Raw genomic sequence first — 18383 nt, 5'->3', positions numbered from 1 at the left:
TGGGCCCCTGCCCGGCGCCAGACCCAAGACGCTGGGTGAGTGCCTGAGGCCCCCTGTTTCAAGCCGCTGCTGCTTTGACAGGAAAAGCGGTGCTGGGGGTTGTTTCTTCGCGCCCCGGCACATCCTGGGCACAGACGCCCCCACTCCCAGGGCCCCTAGTCCAAGCCGCGCCACAGGCTGGGCCGGCCCTGTCCAACCGGCCCCTGCAAATCCACTGTCCCAGGCAACCCTGACGCAAGGGCCTGGCCCGCTATGGGGACAGGTCCGGCCGCTGCCAGGATTGTTGTAATACAATGGAGGGATCCACGGAAGATGGCCTCCCCCTCCAGCCTGTGCCAGCGTGAGCTAGGGGGCCATCATAGAGGACAGTCCAGTTGTCCTCTGTTGGTACAAAACCCAATGCCTTTATGTCCTCTGTTCTTCTCTTGAATGGAGAGCTGATTTAGCAAGGACTTTTTTCCATCAGGGTTCTTGAAGAGAAGACATAAAGGTGTTGGGTTTCGTGTCAATAGAGGACAGAGTAGGAGAAAACTAGACTCTCCTCTCCAACGGCCACCTTTAGCAAGAGCATGGGGGGACACGTCCGTTCCCGAGCCCACCTCTGCTTTTCTACGATTCTGTGAACAAGGGATCGGGAGGCCCAAGATGTGGTCTCAGCCCCAGGGCTGACTCCCTGCGGGACTTCGAGTTACGGGCCGCATCTTGCGCTTACCGAGTTGCCACACCCCAGTCTTGTTACATACATGTTTCCCAATCTGCTCCAGACTCCTTGGTTTGCTGAAATCTCTTTCCAAGGTCTTCCTAACCCAATGTTCATGCCTTGCTAAGTCCCTCAAGCCAAGGTCTGATCCTTGCCCTTGCCACCTGTGTTCATACCCACAAATTCATATGGCTTCCAAGAGCGCGTCATCCTACAAACCCAATGTGCTGCCCACGATAAATCAGCTCCATGGCTTAGTCATCCAACAGAATGACAAACAGGAGTGTTTTGGAGGGAGTGTGAAGGGCTCTCTTTCTAGGTCCATTTCTGTGCTTAATGCCATTATGGCCAGCAATGAAACGGTTGTGACCAGCAACAGGCATGCTTGAAACCCGAAGAGAATTTCCTATAACACTGGTTTTTAACCTGTGGTCTGTGGACCCCTGGGGGTCTGCAGACTGTGTTCTCAACCTGTGGGCCGCATAACATCCTTTGACATATGACAATCAGCACACTGCTGCAGGCCACGTGCATCCTGTTAAATGGATACACAGGAAGTAAATTGCCTGGGCTGGGTGCAGCCCACATAACACATTGACAGCTGCAAGTGTTGCCTGCTACTGCAAATAGGTTGAGAACTACTGGTCTAAGCGGTCCATGAAAAGATGAATATGATCAATCAAAAGTATGCGAATACCCATATTTACAATTCAAGGGGGTCTGCACCTCCATGTAAAATATTTTAGGGGCCTGCAAATGAAGAAAGGTTGAAAACCACTGTCCTATAACATACAATTTGGTGACAGTTCTGGAAGAGATTTGTCATTGGGAAGGACAAACACTTACAGAGGGAGCATGAAAGAACAAGGCAGCCTGATTCAGGAAGTAATACCACCAAAGTTTCTTGAGAGAAAGGAATTGATCCTAAAAGAACCATAAAGAGTGCATTCCATTAAGACAGCTTTGCAGACCGTAACCACCAGAGGTAAGAGTACCAGGTAGCCTTCTATAAACTGGAAACAAGAATGGGCAAACTGTGGCCACCATAGAAAAGGCCATAAAGTTTTCCACACATCTAGAAATATCCCATTATTATACTCATCCAATTATTATTATTTATCATAGCGTCAGTGGGATATATTTTCTGCAGATTCGGTCGGTAGAATGGAAGAGCTGTACAGATGAGGATGGCTCTGCCCCAGGTTATCCAGCCAAAAGACTATCAAGCAAGCACAGTAAGAGAGCTCTCCAACCAGAATATATTTATTTGTCAGGGACAGCCCAAGTTTGTCAGGGATTGTAGACTAACCACACAAAAAAAATGTTCTGCCAGGGACGGGAAAATAACAGGACAGTGTCAAGACATGAAATAAGACATATGATCTGACTGCATGATTGGATCCAAGGCTTCTGGAGTCAGTAAGCAAGGATCTGCCAGTGATGCTCTATATTAGAGCTAAAAATATGGCTTTGCACGGTATCTCAAAGGTTATAAGCAACTTCAGAGAGCTCAGATGAGTGCTGAAAGAAAAGGAAGCCAACACAGTCTTGGAGATCCTTCCTGTCCTAGTAGCAAAGGAAGATAGCAAAAGCTTCTGGAAATGAGCCACTATCTAAGGAAGTAGTCTAGAGTTTTGGTTTTGTGACAATAGGGAATCAGGCTGTTGTGCAGAATTATGGTAAAAATATTATATAAAAATATTTCCTACTTTGTGAAAGGATGTCATGCAGTTGTGCACTTTTCAAATGCAGAGACACTTCCTGAAGCCCCCAACATTTTTTGTCAAAATACTTTTTCTACAAAAATGCTGTTTTCATGACAATCCAGACATTTAAAAAATGTTCATCTCAGTGAAATTTCATTTATCAAAAAAACCCTGAAATAAAGCATTTTGATAAAGTCATAACAGGTGATAAACAGCAATATAAGGGTGCTGACAGAGATCCAAACTTTGGGCCTGTAGATATATAAAAAGCCTGCCACCCAGGAGCCAAACTGATACAGAACAGAATCTGGGACAGTGCCTTTGGCACTTTGAAAACAACAAAAAAAGAGAATAAAACCTATCGATTATTTCTCCTGCAAGGAGAATACCAATCCTTCATTTTATAGTCTGCCAAATAAAAGGTCTACTTGGTTTGTTTAAAAAGCTTTACATAGTTAACAACTGATGCACATATCAGGTACACTCTTATACAACACTCATCTTTTGGAACTAAATAATCAAGGTTCATCTGAGCCACGCTCCTGATGTGTTGCTCAATGTTTTAGGTACAGGCACTTGGTGTGTTGTGTCCAGTTATATCCAGGTAGACAAGGATGATTCAGTGTCCTCCTTTGTGTACTGTCCTACTTTTTGTCTTTCTTAAGGTAGTCTGGCCAATGGTCCTCCACCTCCTGACCAACAATGCCATCCCATGTTTTTTACTTGGTGAAAGGATGGCATGCAGTTGTGCGCTTTGCAAATGCGGGGACGTTTCCTGATGCACCAAAAATAATGTTCAAATGCTTGCAGCTTTATTTTACCGTGTAATATTTTCAAACACATCAAATGCATTTGTGCTTATACAATACTCCTTCCAAGGCAAGTGTGCACTTTTAAAATAAAGCTATTTTAAGCTATGCAAATACACACTCAACTCAGGTTACAAAGTATTAGATGAGTAAAGGGTTGGTTGGTGTGTTTGTTTGTTTGTTTGTTTATCTCTGTGCTTGGATGTCTTTAAAATGGCCCAGTGGAAATTTACCAAAGTTCATATGCATGAAAACACATCTGGGCTAAGCGTAAGCATGAGACATTTTAGCCCAAAGCACAATTGTCTGTCAGCACCTTAAAGGAGACTTTGGAATAAAATTGGGAAATACAACCTGACCATAAGACTCAGAGAATAACAGAATATCAACATCGTTTTTTTAAATGCTCAAAATTGTATTTTACCTAAATAGTCTCTGTTTAAGACATACATAAGAGGCTTGATGCTGAAGTGGTATAAATCAGTGGCTTTCAAATTATGCTGTTCTGACTTGCACTGCCTGAAAATGCAGCTGGGAATATCTAAATAATGTTTTCAAGTGAGCTGTGCCTACTAGAAATAGTGAAGATAACAACAGATTTTATGCTTGCCTTGTTATTTTATTTTACTTTTAAACTTATGCAGTGCCCATTCTGAAATCCCTTCTGGCAAAAACATGTGTCCTATTTTCTGGCAGGGGCCACCCGATCTCCCAGATCAGAACTGCTGTTGCTGTACTACTGCAAATACTAGATACCTTGTTCTTAGCATTTTTCACATAACATCAATAGATGTTGGTAGTAAAACAAGTGCAATAATAGAGGACAAGGAGCTCAAGGGTCAATCTGAAACAGCTCTCTGGATTGTATAGACTTTAAGTCTTTTTTTTTTTTTGGTGTAGGCAAAACAATTCTTCATTTGCTGCCCTTTTCAGAAGACTGCTCGGGAGTCTGAAATACACGTTTTGTTCTCTGTTGACTGTTGGAGAGTCTCTGTAGGAGAGGGTCAGCATTCAAAAGTCTGGCCTGAAATGCAAAATACTTGACTTGGTAGTCTGAGATGTGTCACCTGAAATTATCCCACAAAATGCTTATAACGATAGGCTGACACCTCATCTCCGTTAATCAGATCTGACCCAGTTTGAAGAGTACATTTTTTTCTTATCCTACCATCCAACTTGTTCAACTAGCTTCAAGTTTGTCAGCAGAAGGAGCCTGAGAAACGTAAACTTGCTCTCTGAGACATCTTTGTTTTTAACTAAAGCAAATTCACTTGCTTCACTGACACCTTTACGATTTGAATTTTCATTGTGGCAAGAGAGCAGAGGCAGAAGCAGTGGAAAGATTTCCCCCATTGTCCAATGTCATTCAGTTGCTCACTAATGCAGAGATCTGCTGGAGCTGAGAATCATTTAATTTCCATCCCTACCAAACCCTAAATCTGTCCTAAAGCCACCAGTCAGAACCATTACCACAGCTGAGTTAGTGCCCACTGATTTTGACCCATCTACTAGGAATGGAGCTAAGCCTGTTCGTTCTTTTCACAGAGGTTACTAAATTAATCAACTGAAAGCATCTTTGGATTGGATTTTCAAAAGTGCCTAAGTGAATTAGAAACACAAGTCCTTTTAACACATACTGCTCACTACTGGCCCAGGCCCTGTTTACATTCAAGATGTAAAAATATAAGATCAATTCTGGGCTGCAAGTAAGCTCTCTAGCTGCAGATTTGTGGGTAATTCCTGTGTAACCGGCTACATTACACCATCCAGAATCTTCAGCAGTACTTACATCAAAAATACACAAGAGAAGGCAGCAGTATCTTTGGGTGACTGGCAAAGCCACAAGGTACAGAGGCCTTGCACTGCCACCCTTGTTCATCTCTGTTTGTTCTTTCATTTTTGCAGCAACAAAGCATGGAGACCCCTGGTATCACTGAACCAGTCTGTTCAGTGGGTGGTCTGAGACCCTGAACCCTAACATTCACCATTTAGTTAAGGATGGGGAAAGGGAGCCAGAATCTAGAGCTCTCACCCCAACCCAGTGGTGATTGGACTTCAGAACATCCTTACATGAATCTCAGCAGCTGCAGTGGCAGCAGCCACATGCACTGCTGGTGGGTTAGATTCAACCCTTAGCAGGATTTTACGCTTCACAGGCTACATTTTCAACTACACAGGGGCAGCAGAGGTCCTGGCACCTGTCTTCCTCTTTGGGCCCATTAATAACATCCTGCTGGCCAGTTTGACAAGGAGATTGACAGAACATCCTCAAACCTTCATGCTACTGATGAAGAAACCCCTACTTCCAGCTGTCCTGCTGCCTCTGCCTCAGCAAAGGCCCCAATAATGTAGTCTCCTCTCAGCCACCAAAATCTCGAACACCCAGTCTGGTTTACAAACAAGTCCTTTTTCTCTGATGGTTTGGAAAAGAGCACACTAGGTGGCCCTCTAGATCAGGCTGTTAGAAAGAATTTTTGGCCTTGTAAGCACACATTTCTCCTGCTATGGTGTGCTAGGCTAGCACCTTTCTATCCCTGCCTCGCCAGGGAAATAGGCTGGACTGCAGAAGACAGCTGTTTCTTCTCTGTTTGAAGTGTGGTGACTGGATTGAGTCTCTGGTAGGCTTCCTGTTTAGTCTTCCCTTTGTTATGTCCCCCAAGTTTATGCATCTCTACCCTCCTCAACTAGGCCAGCTGTTATCCCTTCCGCTCTGCCCCTTCTCCTGCCTCCCATTCCAACACAAGCCACAACCTGGGATGGGAGAGGAGAAAACTTGCAGCTACTGAATCTAGAGGGGCTTTCTTAATGGCAAAGATAGGGTTCATGATGGACTCTTCCTCTCATTTTTGACAGCCTGAAGGTACCCCCAAGCTAGTAGTCAACATCTGCTCCACTAGTTTGGATTACATGGCAGAGTTATGGTCAGGTAACTCTGCCTGGGGATATCATCTCTTTCTTTCTATGCTTGTCTTTGCAGTCGTGCTAGCAAAACAAGTTCTGACAATGTTCAGTCACCCCTGATACAGCATGTGCCTTGTACCCTCTTCCCTGCTAATACTGGACCATAGATCAGTAATATCCTCTGGTTCATGGAGCTTTTTAGATTCCCTTGGGGGAAATAAATGAAAGTATTTATTGCTTCTGAATTATAATGAAAACCCATTAAACAGCTGTGTTGTAGCACCCAAATAGTAATAATGTAGGATGGCTGCTCCTTAAGCAGGGATTCATGTAGGAAGACTGTGCACTCATATGAGGTTTATTTTAATTTGTTGTACAGGGGAGTCACTAATTTATTAGACCAGAGGCCTGGATCCTCAGTTCAGCTGCAGTATAGTTAAAGTAGACAGGGAGGCAAAGATGGCTCTAAGCTGTTTCAGAGCTGTCTGGAGACCTGAATTGGTTGGAGTTGCCAGAGGGCTGCTCTACCTTACACCAGTTGGAACAATCCCTCAGGGATCATTCTGCCCATCCAGGATTGTTGGAGAGCAGACCTACCCCATGCTTTCCCCAATGTCGGGGAATCTCCAGCTCCCTCTTTAACAGCAACTATTTATTTTAGCACTTCCAATCTGAAGATGTTCAAGTGCTTTAAAAAGGAGGTTAGTTTCATTACCAGATAGTGATTCCTGTCCTTAGGAACATCCTGCTGCCTGGGGACAAGATCACCCATTCATAGCTGTTGGTACCAAGATCATTACTGTGGTGCTGCTTGTGTAACAAGGACCCCTTCACAGCACATTGCACAATGCTCGAGGCATCTGAATACTTTCCTAATCAGTGTTCTTTTGGGAGGGAGATAACTCAGCCAACAACTTGGGTAACATTTGACTTCTTCAGGGCTTAAACAAGCAAGGGAATATTTTTACTTCTTTATATAGAATCTCAGAGTGGATGATCCCAAAGAGATGGATGAAACATGGTGTCATCTGACTCAAGTCAGGCATACTGCCTCTGGCAGGGAGTAGTGCCTACTGTTTAACAGAAAAATGAGCTGCTCCTCTTCCTCTTTAATACAGCTCACCAATGCTGTACAAGTGAAGGGGTGCCTTTCCCCTCAGTCTTGATCTCTAAAGAGACTGGTTTATGATTAGAACCATGAGGTCTGATTAACTTTCTCTCTGTTAATCATTAAAACTGTTATTAATCGTTAAAATATTACCTAGCTGCAAATCCAACCTCAGTATGTAACTCCTGGTTGCCATTAAATGTATTCATGATTACATCCCACATTCATATGACACTTTCTTACTTATAACCCCTGAAAACTACCAGCACACCAGCAACAGTCAGCTTATTTTCTATTGAGGCAGGGATCTATGGGCCAGATGGAATAAGGCCTGGGGCAATGGTAATCAAAGAGCAACATCTTACAATTGCAAAGAAAGTGAGATTCCCAATTGATATTCCATTAAACGTTTCTGTTTGCATTTTGTTTTGGCTCAATCATGTATATTGCTATGATCTCCCTGGATAAGTCTCTCTGACAACTGGGGTCTTGCGTACAGTGCATTTGTCCATCTGATTGAACAGAGACATGGCTAGATATTTTGGTGCCCTGGCAGAGGAGGGGGTAGTATTGTGTGAGTGCCAGAGAGTGGGCACTAGGGGGCAGGCAGTCTTACCTGCCACAGCAGGGACTCAGCAGTAGGCTCTCCACATACTGGCTACAGGAGGCCCCATAGTGCGGGCTCCTTGGGGGACTGCCATTTTGGCATCCCCTCTCAGCTGGCACCCCGGGGGGCTGGTGCTCCACTTTGCCACATCTAGTTACACTGCTGTGCTTAAGGTTACATCTCTTTCACATCTGGTGCTAATATCCTATCAAAAGGGTTTTTTTAATATCTTGCCCTTAGGTAGAGTTGGAGGAAAACCTTATTAGCCCTAGTCCAAAGCAAGAGGAGTAAATCTCCCTTTGTGATGAAGAACCACTAATCCTTTTTCACAGACAAAAATCTATGCAGCCATAAAGGTCAGAAATTACTTTGACTTAGATTCTGAAACGCAAGATACAGCCATCTGGGAAAACAAGCATCTTGTTGAGTCACTACACATTGGCTCAGTCCTATCCCAGCCCAAATGTATATCCTGCATCTAATATGAGGAATATTTTTAGTAAGGAATTCTTACTTGCCAATTCAACACTTTTATTAGATAATTTTTCTGTCCTTTTAAACAGCATTGATGAATGATGCATATCGTCACACTATTTGATGTTTCAGTTAAACTAGAATGAACCTGGTTTATAGATTATTCTTCCTTCTCAATCACTCCTGTTTTTCCCTTGTTACATAATTCAATTTTTACTTTGCCTATTAGCACAAATGGGAATTTTTCTTACCAGTGGATTGCTGGAATTCCTGATCTTTCCGTTTTACTGTGCGCATCTAATTTCCAGATGTTTAAGGCTTTGAAGACATCTGAGAATTCTTCCGAATGTGCTTTGTGTATAGGTTCCTTGGCAAACGTATTTGTAACTATTTTCATGGCTACTGATGGTACATATGCATTTATCTTCTGGCAGGTTATGAATGGGTAGTGATTCTTTACACATGCAATAGTAGTTACTCTTCTGTCAGTAGGGTAGGTCAATGGAATATACTGGAAGCTATGAAATTGTTTTCACTGGAGCTTTTCAATCAGGGGTTGAATAGACATGTGTCTAGGTTGCTTTAGGAACAGCACATCCTGCATTTGTACAAAGAGCTGGATGACCCTTGAGGTCCCTTACATCCCTATGTTTCTATGGTATTTCATGTACTTAATGTGAAACAATCATTGCTTTAGAATTATGTGTAGTCTCAGACTAACACAAGTCACTGTAGGCTGAGACAATGGAGTCCCACCAAAACCAATGGATTTAGTGCCTCCTGACAGCCATAATACTAACATTACAGCAAAGCCCTACAGCTCCAAGCAACAGCACAGAGCACTTCAAGGACTAATTGAGCATTGTTAGGATGTGTGAAGACTCAGTTGGTTAGAAGTATTTGTACTGCATGTTACATTAAAGTCCGTCCTTTAACTGCTATTAAGTTTTGGCTTGGGAGGGAGCACTGCGAGTTTTGGCTTGGGTATTGAGCACTGCGAGTTCAAGGGCTGAGCCTACACATGCAGAGTTTGGCCACTTGTCATTTGAATCTGGACACAGAATAAGGCAGGTCTCTTGCAAGCAGTCATGAGTGATCACTGAACACCGAAGTACAGCTTCTCAGACACTGGAAAACATCACAGTGAACATGTGCTAGCCCAGTCACCCCAGGACTTCATCTTGTTAGTACAGAAACTCCAAGGCTAGTCACTTGATACCTATCTCTAACACCTACATTCCCCAGTGTGGTGCCTTCACTATTTGTCTGTACAGAGTAGTGCACCCTCTCTGGGGCATAAAAGACTGTCAGCGGCAAAAGACTGAATGGAAATGCCAAGGTACTTTTTGCAAGTTTTCTCGTTTGGTCTCTTCTTGGACAGAGCTATGGAATACTACTTAATTTATGAATAAAAGTTTGGAAAAATCAATCTAGCACAGCTCAATTAGTTTATTGATTAGGACTATAAGAAATCATAAATCAATCAACGACATAAAGTGCACATTCCTACATCTCTGTCTCTTGGAGGCTGCAGCCTATTCTCACAGAGCAAGCTCAGCATATAACTTTACACAGCCTCCTTTATAGCTAACTGTTCGAAACCTATCATCTTATAGAATCTGCTCATTCACACATGCTTATCTCAAAAAGCAGGGTATCCAAAAATATATTGCTAGGCACAAAAATCTTTTTTACTAGTAACTGGCTGGCATTCTTCAGAGAAGCACAAAAGTGCTAAATTCACAATTCCTGTGATTCAATATAAATGAGTAAGTACCTTAACTAGACAATTTTCAACAAAGGGGAATAGGGTAAAGGTCATACACGGTTTATATGGTCACTGGGCAATGAACATAGTCAAATTCACTTAATGCATTGTTGGTTAACTGCCGCAATAAAATCATTCTGATAAACATCAAAGAGAGATATACAAATAATACTGCGTACCACCAAAGCAATGCATCTGCTGGCTCTGGGGACACGCTTCTATCAGCAAGGCCAAAGAGACCACATGAAGGAGTCTGGTGGATTTGTCTGATGCACTAGAGCTGACCAGTAGCCTCTTCCTCTTGCAGCTCTCAGCACTTTGCAGCCAGATGTAATCTGCTTGTTCCATCTTTCCCGCTAGCAAGCAAGACAAGCCATAATTTGTCCCATTGATTCACAAGTGGACAACACTGTTTGGACCAAGCCCTTAATTATTAGATATGTCAACATAATGGAGGCTGTATCCGTCTCGCTTGGTAATAATTGTATCCCAGGCTAACAACCATCTCAGATTTTATTTACTCCAGGACACAGTTATCGCCTTTTAAACAGAAAGCACCGTTAAGATATCATCTAATTATGTAATCATTGTTTAGTAAATTTGTTTCCTATTACCAATAATTTTATTACTACACAACTGCAGCACTCATTAAGTGTACTGAGAACAATATATACAATAATAGTACGCAGATTAAATTAATATTTTATAATAAGTGATGGATAATTCTAAAGCAGTAGTTTTCAACCTTTTATCAGTTGCTAAAAAATTTCAAATGGAGGTGCGGAGTTTGGAAATTTTGAATGGAGATGCAGATGCCTTTGAATTGTAAGTGTGGGTAGTCACATTACATTTGATTGATCATAGTCATCTTTTGTGGACCCCTTAGATATAGTCTGTGGACCCCCAGGTATCCATGGACCACAGGTTGAAAACCACTGGTCTAGAGCAAATTGTCCTCCCACTGGTTCTATCCTTTATTTTCTGAGAATGGTTTACATCTTTGAAGATCTTACATTCTGATCTGTGGGTGTGCTGCCACTTAGGAACAACGATGTGTGAGGCCAGATTATGGTCCAGAAATACTTAACAGAGAAATCCTCTGGTGAAGAGGAACTCTTAACAGGTGCAACATGTGAAGGTAGTTCATGCACCAGGCACAGTCTCTTTTCCCAGCATACAGGCAGGACTGAAGCTGGACAGAGGCGTGGTAGAGCAGAGCTCTGCTATTGTGAGTCAAAGGTCTCTTAAGTACATAGGCAGTACAGTAAGGGACACGTGGTCTAGAGAGCCATAACTAACTTCTCGACATGCGCCCTCATCCCTAAGTTCACACTGAGCTCAGAATGCCCTCACTATTCAAATGACTTCCAGCCTGACCGAAGGCTCGTAGAAGGCAATGGAAGTACTTCCATGGCTGTCAGTTAGCCAAATTTTCAGGCCGTTTTGCTCATTTACATTTGTGCATACAGATGGCTTCATGTGTCAAAGTAGGAGCAACTAATTTGCACTGCAAATAGCCACAGGCATATGCAGATGGAGCAGCCAGTTATGCATACTAAATTGGAAATCCAACCCAATCAGATCTAACATGCAGATTTCCCACATTTGCATTGACACTGACCCTGTAGCATGCGATAATCTACATTGAATATACTACAACCTTTATCTCTCTGCTACAAGAAACATTAGCAAATCAGTTTTTCTTTCATACAATAACTGCTTGATAATTCATTCTGTATATTTGGAGTGGTTTTCTTGAGATGCATGAAGTAACATTTATACCTCTATTAGTCTGGCATATAAAAAAATGTCTGCATCTAATACATGCATTTTCATTAGAGTCAGTTTATTATTGCACTTCATTTATGTTACCCTGGAAGATTTTTGATTTATCAAAGATTAATTTGTAAACACTTCACTATGGTTTGGTTTGGCTCAACATGTGTTATAAAGGAGGCAGTACTATGTGAGTGGGAGATTGGTGTGCTCTGTGTGTGGGTGTGCATGTGTGTAAAATACTTCTTGAGAGAAAGCAAAGGCAGAGAGATGAGTTTTACATTTAGTTGTGAATGGAGAGAGATTACTCTTCACTAAATTTTTCTTAAACCCTATTGACTTGTACTTTACATTTAGTCTTCATGATTGACACTTGGAGCAATTCTTTTTATTTATTTTTTTCTGAAGTGTGCAGAAAGGGGGTTTATTGTTACAAATACATTCCAAATTAATCTTTAAGATAAAATATTTCCCAATGAGGTTGGCAATGGAAGGGTCACCACAGGGGGTCAATAAAACAGGGTCATGGAAAGGAGATAATGAAATACTGAGGAAATCTCTTGAGCTAGGAAAGGAAGTCTGCTGAAGCCAGGCGCAGAGTTCAGAAGAAAGGAGGAAATCAGCAACTGAAGAACTATGTACTGTTGGTGCTGCTGCTATTTCTCTTGTATTTTTCCTCCCTATTCTGTTCCCTGCAGCCACAAATCTGGGGCCAACTTCTCCAGAATTGGTTTCATGGGTTTGGATAAATAAAGCACAAATGACACATTACCCATTGTTATTTCTATTTGTCCTCCTCTACTGGTGTACTTTATTAAATGAGTTGAGGGTTGCAAAAAACTAAAACAAAAATGCACAGAGTCCCCCAGTCCAGTGTTTGGTATATGTATTCAACTCTGCAACCACGAATGTTCCACTGGCCAAATGCTCTGATGGACTGAAGGTCCTATTCAGCATCTGAATTTATTATTATCTTACAGTTTGCCTCTTCCTTCAGGACTCCTTCACCTCAGCTTTGCATCAGTGATGAACCTTTTTCTGAGCTAAACATGGTCTCCAGCATGGAGGGTTTCCAATCATGGACCAAGACATGACAATTTGTGACCTTCTTCAGGCAGTTCTCCTCAGGGCTTCAGGCTTTTCACTGAACAGGGACATGAGAGACTGACATGGCAGGGTTTAGTATGGACTCAAGGTCTAAAATGAAATGGTAGGGGTCCCATGCCTCCTCCTGGACCATCTCACAGTAGGATGGAAACTCTGCAGCGAGCTGGAGAAGGATAGGCTTGTCCCTGTACCAGCAGCATCCTTATGAGCTAAAGAGTATTTTCAAAACTGGCATAAGAGAACCTATCATCAAAAGGAATAATATGGACTAGGGGAATGAAGGGCTGCACACAGAGGAGGCACTTCTCAGGGTAGAGCTAGCAAACAGAGACCATAACCTTTTTGCAACAGCATTTGCTATTTGTGACTGGATGCAGGCAGCAAGGAGGAGATAAAAAGGCTTTTTTATTTAAGATGCTGACACCAGGGAAAATGAGAGAAGAGTTGATAAAAGAAAAATACTTCACTTTTCATTTTCCCTCCTTTCTCATCTTCCTTGTATTTTATGGGATGAACTTGCTCAGTTTAAGTACTTTTAGTAAGGGCCTGGCATTACAATCTAGAGCTGACCACAGTGAAGCCTTCTACTGGGAAAGCTTCCCTCTATGCCTAGCTCTGCCAGAGCATTTCAGTCCTAAACAGCAACATCCTCCTAGACTAGGGACAGAAATGACATATAAACTGGTATAAGTGACTGGAAACTGGCTCAAATCTGTAACACAACAGAAATTCAGTGCACATAAACTGCTTTCAAAAAATAGCCAAAATCAGTTTAAGATAAACTGGATGGATGTAGTATCAGACTTAACTGATTTAGGTTAAGTCAGTTTATTGAACTTCTGTCTCAGATCCTCTCCAGATTCAAGTTAACTCACAGTCCCCCAACATCCCAGGATGCTTTGGACCTTCCATGTAATCCCCTCCTCTCCCCCGCCTTGCAGGATGGGTGGGCTAGCCTTGGCCCAAGTTGTCTGTTCCAGCTGAGCATGGAAGCCTGCTCTAGTGCCCTTTGGCTTCTGCAGACATGTGGCTGCATTTCCAGAATCAAAAGTGAATGCCCGTTCATTTGCTTATCAATTCAATCTACGCAGTTTAGACTAACCTGTGCAGATTAAATTAATTCAGCCTCAGGCTTTTTGACTCTCTGTACTTAGTCCTACTGTATTTCTTTGCCAAGCCACTTCTATTAATGCCCCTAATGCAATGAGCTGTCACACTCCCCTTAATCCAGTTCTGTGCCTTTCTCAAACAGATAAGGGCCCACTAGCTGCAAGAATAGGTGGATATCACTAACTGTATTTATTGCTGATCTGGCTACCACTTGAACCAGGTCTCCAGCAAAGGTGAAAGACTAGGCCTTAATTCACTGAGCCTCATAACCACCAAATGCAGCTTTTTAAAAAAGCTTGACAATGATAGAGAAGGGAAAGTCCTATAGAGGAGAGTGACTTTGCAACTATAACAGTAATAATACCACTTGAGCAGGAGGCAGGGGGGTGGCAAAAACTTTTTGGCAGGCCTGCCACAAATTAGCTCTGAACACTCCCTGGGTGCTATTATGATCCCTTTCCTCTGTGTGATCACCTGCTCTGTCTTCTGATCCACACAGAGGCTGCCTATGGCACTTGTGCCATGGATTGGCCACCCAGGGGTAAGTAACCCCCGGCATGTGTCAGAGTGTGGCACACAAAGGCATTTTGCTTGGCACATGCACTTCAGGGCAGCCAGTAGGGGAGATGTGAGGGGCCCAATCCTTGTTGTGGCAGTGCAGCCCCAGCCCCTTTCCCACCGCCTGCTTCAGGGTGCATGTACACCCATGGGTGGCAACAAGCCAGGCTGAGACTCCCTACCACCTGCTACAAGCAGCCCAGGCTCCATGGCAGGCAGCCCTTGCTGCCCATCACAGAGCCCATACCAGCTGTGGCAGGAGGCTGCAAGTGGCTGCATGGGGGTCCATGGAGTCCCAGCCCAATTTGTTGCTGTTGGCAGGTGCACACATGCCTCGAGGTGGACAGTGGGGACGGGGCATGGGCTGCATTGCCACAACAAGGATTAGGCCCTCATGGCTCCCCTCCATCCACCCCGGCACACCAACATCTTACAAGTTGAGGTTGTGGGTGTTTTTGGCACTCTGCCTAAAAATGCCAACCCCTGCCCTACAGTATTCTTATTCACATTACCTCTTCAGGGAGGATATTGCATGGGTTGCTGAGTTAAGCACAACTGTCATAATTTTACAGATAAACAAACTGAGCCAGCCATGGCTGTGTAACTTGCCCAAGGCAAAGGTGAGTGTCAGCATCACAGCTAGAACTAGAGTTCAGGAAGGGCTGCTTCCCAGGCCTGTGCCCCGTCTCCAGAGAGCTCTTGCCCACATCTAGAAAGAAGCTTCTGTTTGTGAACGTTCAAGCTCCATACCTAGAAAATGGACGTTGCCAAATCTCTGCCTTGCTTCTGTACAGGAACAGCCACAGAGTCTCCTAATTAGACAGAAAGAGAAGCCCCACTTCACCTTTATCCAGAAAGATACCAGAAACTGGGATTGGCAATGTTTTCTGTGAGGACACTGAGCTGTTACTACTAATGACCAGTGATTTCACCGAGTATCCAAGGAGCACCTGTGCTCTCCCTACCCAAGAAGAATTGTTGGCTGATTTTTTTGGCATTTGTTCTCTTCCTCTTTTCCCCCCCAGTGAGATACTAGGATGTCAGTGATGAAGGAAAGAGAGACTTATTTCACTATGGAGAGAGAGATGTTTTGTACTGCTTTGCATTTTAACCAACTTAAATGGGGGGGGGAGAAAAGGAGGTGTGCATGCACACCCACACATACTCTTTCCAAGGCTTGATTAGTCATCACAAGGGACTGGAGTTCTCCCTTCCCTTTTGTGCCTGGTGATGTCAATAAATACACATATAGCTAACCCCATGTCTGCTATCACCCTTTTTGTGTTGCCCATGGATGTTTTCTTGTCCTCCCCTCCCCTCCCCTCCCCTCCACCCTTCCTTTGGCTGTCTTTGCCTTTTTAAATTGAGCATGCCTCTGTGTCTGGAAAGATCCTGGCACATTTCTCCTGACACTAAATTATCAACAGAAACCAAAGCTACAACCTTAGTGCCTCTGGCTCTGCCTTTCTCCCCCTAATATGCATAGGGGATAGTTTCAGCACCTCCCACCTCACATCCTTGGCTCCTACACTTGACCTGGAGGGATCATATTTAGTGGTGAGAAGATAGCTCAGAGTTCATAGTCATTCTTTCATCTCTCTCCTGAATGAATCTACCAGCAAGATCGTTCCCAGGCTGCAACATGCAATGGCCCTGCACCACCAACTCATTTCATATTAGGAGACAAATTGTCATAAGGCAGCAGGTTGTTGGTTACTATTAGCCTGAGCTAGGTTCAAGCTAACAGCCTTCAGATGAAAGTCTCCATGTGGCCATTACCAGACTTCTGAGCCATGTAGTCTCACAAATGATCAATGTTAGTGCTGAAATCAGAGCCAATTGAAAGAGGGGGTTTGATTCTCAGGGATTCCTGCAAAGCTTTCAGGCTGGCTTCTCTTTATGGGGGTTGAACTCTGTGATTTTGCTGCGTTATGGGTGTGAACACAAGCTCACAGTTGTAGAGGTTTGGAAGAGAAAGGAGTGCACCAAATTGAACACAGAAATGTACTGTGAGGGAGAGAGGAGAGTTTGTCTAGCTCCTTTCAACACTGTGTAGCCTCCCCCCCAACACACACACCTCCCTCCTCCATCTGGCATATTACTTGATGACTAATAATGAATTAATGGCATTAAAGACCAACTTGTGGAGGGAGAGATGCTTTAAAATTTTAGCCCCGAGTTTTCAGAGGGAAATGAGAGATAAGCAGCATCCATGAACTGAACAGCTTGGTTCATTACAGTAGAAGGCTGAGTCTTACTGGGCTCTGTATTGCAGAAAGTGAGGTTTCACACTAGGTGCACACTGGGCCTACATGGAAAACATAGTGCAAGGTAACTAGGTCCAGTATAGTAAACTATGCTGTATTTATCATGGCCTGTGCTGCATGTGGGTGACACATCTAATTATTGTGACAGCCAGTTTCTTCCAGAACAGGTGTCTGACCAGGGTCCTGATCCCACTGCAGAAGTGTCCTAGTGCTCTGGTGCATATCTGCAAGCTGATCTCTAAAAATGACCAGCCTCTCTTTATACCAAGATCCTGTCCCTCTGGCATGTGGCTTAGCATTAAATCACTGACATAGCGTTGCCAAGCATCAGTGGGTGTCACTGCAAACAGTGAATGCACACGACATGTCTGAGCTGCACCAAGAGCCTGGTTGTTCTTCCTTAAGCCTTTCCAGTTAGCAAGTAAGAGCTCTTCAGCCTGTTTAACTTCCTGTGCTATTCACTTATCCTTCTGAACCAAAGAGATAGGATTCAGTCTTGACTACCCTGGAAATACGCTGGGCCATATTCTGACCTCTGTTACTTCAGCATAGCCTCATTGAAGCAGTGGAATGGGTTAGTGTTTGCAGAGAGCCAGCATTCACCCATCATTCCTGTTTTGTATGAGCGATAGGCTGATGCTAATACAATACCATCATATTTCTTCAGCTTGCTTTTAAAGCAAGAGTTTAATGCAGGGTGGGGAAGAAAAGAGAGCTTTAGCAAAGGTAGCTTTTTTCTTTTGATTTTGGCTCTGCAGGGAAGGCTCAGCCCTGATTCTTGAAGCAGTCCCTGGGGAGGAACCCAATAGGGAAATGGATTACTGAAAGTCTAGCTGCAAAAGCTTTTCATTGTCAGGGTTTGCGCCCCATGAAGTCCCATTCCCCACCAGTTCCAGCTATCACCTGCTTCTGACAAGAAAGGTCAGGGAGAGATTATTATGCTTTTTAAAGCAAAACAGCTGCATTTAGGCAAACAAGGGAGATGCCAGGTCTTCCCATTTACAAGGGAGTGAGGGACAGAGTGCACTTCATGTCACTGATCAGAGGCAGAGGGAATAATTTAGAAACAGAGGAACTCAAGCTATAGCCCTGCTTTGAAATAGTCAGTGTGAAGCACCAGTACCACTCATGGCCTGAAATAATCCAGAGGAGACTGGGAAGCAGAGCCCTCTCCTTTCTATCTCCAGAACATTTCTTATGTTTTATATCCTTTGTTAACAGCTCAGTGCTATCATCAACTCATCCCTCTCTGCTGAAACAATACAAGGATGCCAGTCTGGGATTGGTTCGCTGTACTGCCACAGGCTTTTTTTGCAACTTCTGGCAAATCAATGAATCTTTGTGCCTCAGTTCCCCAACTATAAAACAGAACTGGTAACTTTCCCGGCTCTCACCCTTTGTCTCAACCACTTAAAGCATAGGTTCCTTGTTCTAAGTCTCTTGCTATGTGTGTGCACAGAGCTGCAATATTTGATACTTTTGGTGCCATCAC

The 18383-nt window shown here is 43.5% G+C and overlaps 1 long non-coding RNA gene across 1 annotated transcript in view; it reads left to right on the top strand.

The window, feature by feature from the left end:
* The window catches only part of LOC112551620, a 31619-nt gene continuing 13236 nt past the window's right edge, over positions 1 to 18383 (top strand). Inside the window, exon 1 of the long non-coding RNA XR_003095914.1 lies at positions 1 to 35. This is a non-coding gene — a long non-coding RNA (uncharacterized LOC112551620). The remainder of the gene's footprint in view (positions 36 to 18383) is intronic.

The sequence above is a fragment of the Alligator sinensis genome, unplaced genomic scaffold, assembly GCF_000455745.1.
Source record: "Alligator sinensis unplaced genomic scaffold, ASM45574v1 scaffold585_1, whole genome shotgun sequence".
NCBI lineage: Eukaryota > Metazoa > Chordata > Crocodylia > Alligatoridae > Alligator > Alligator sinensis.
Note: the sequence above shows the minus strand (reverse complement) of the source record. Positions and strands in the feature narration are given on the sequence as shown.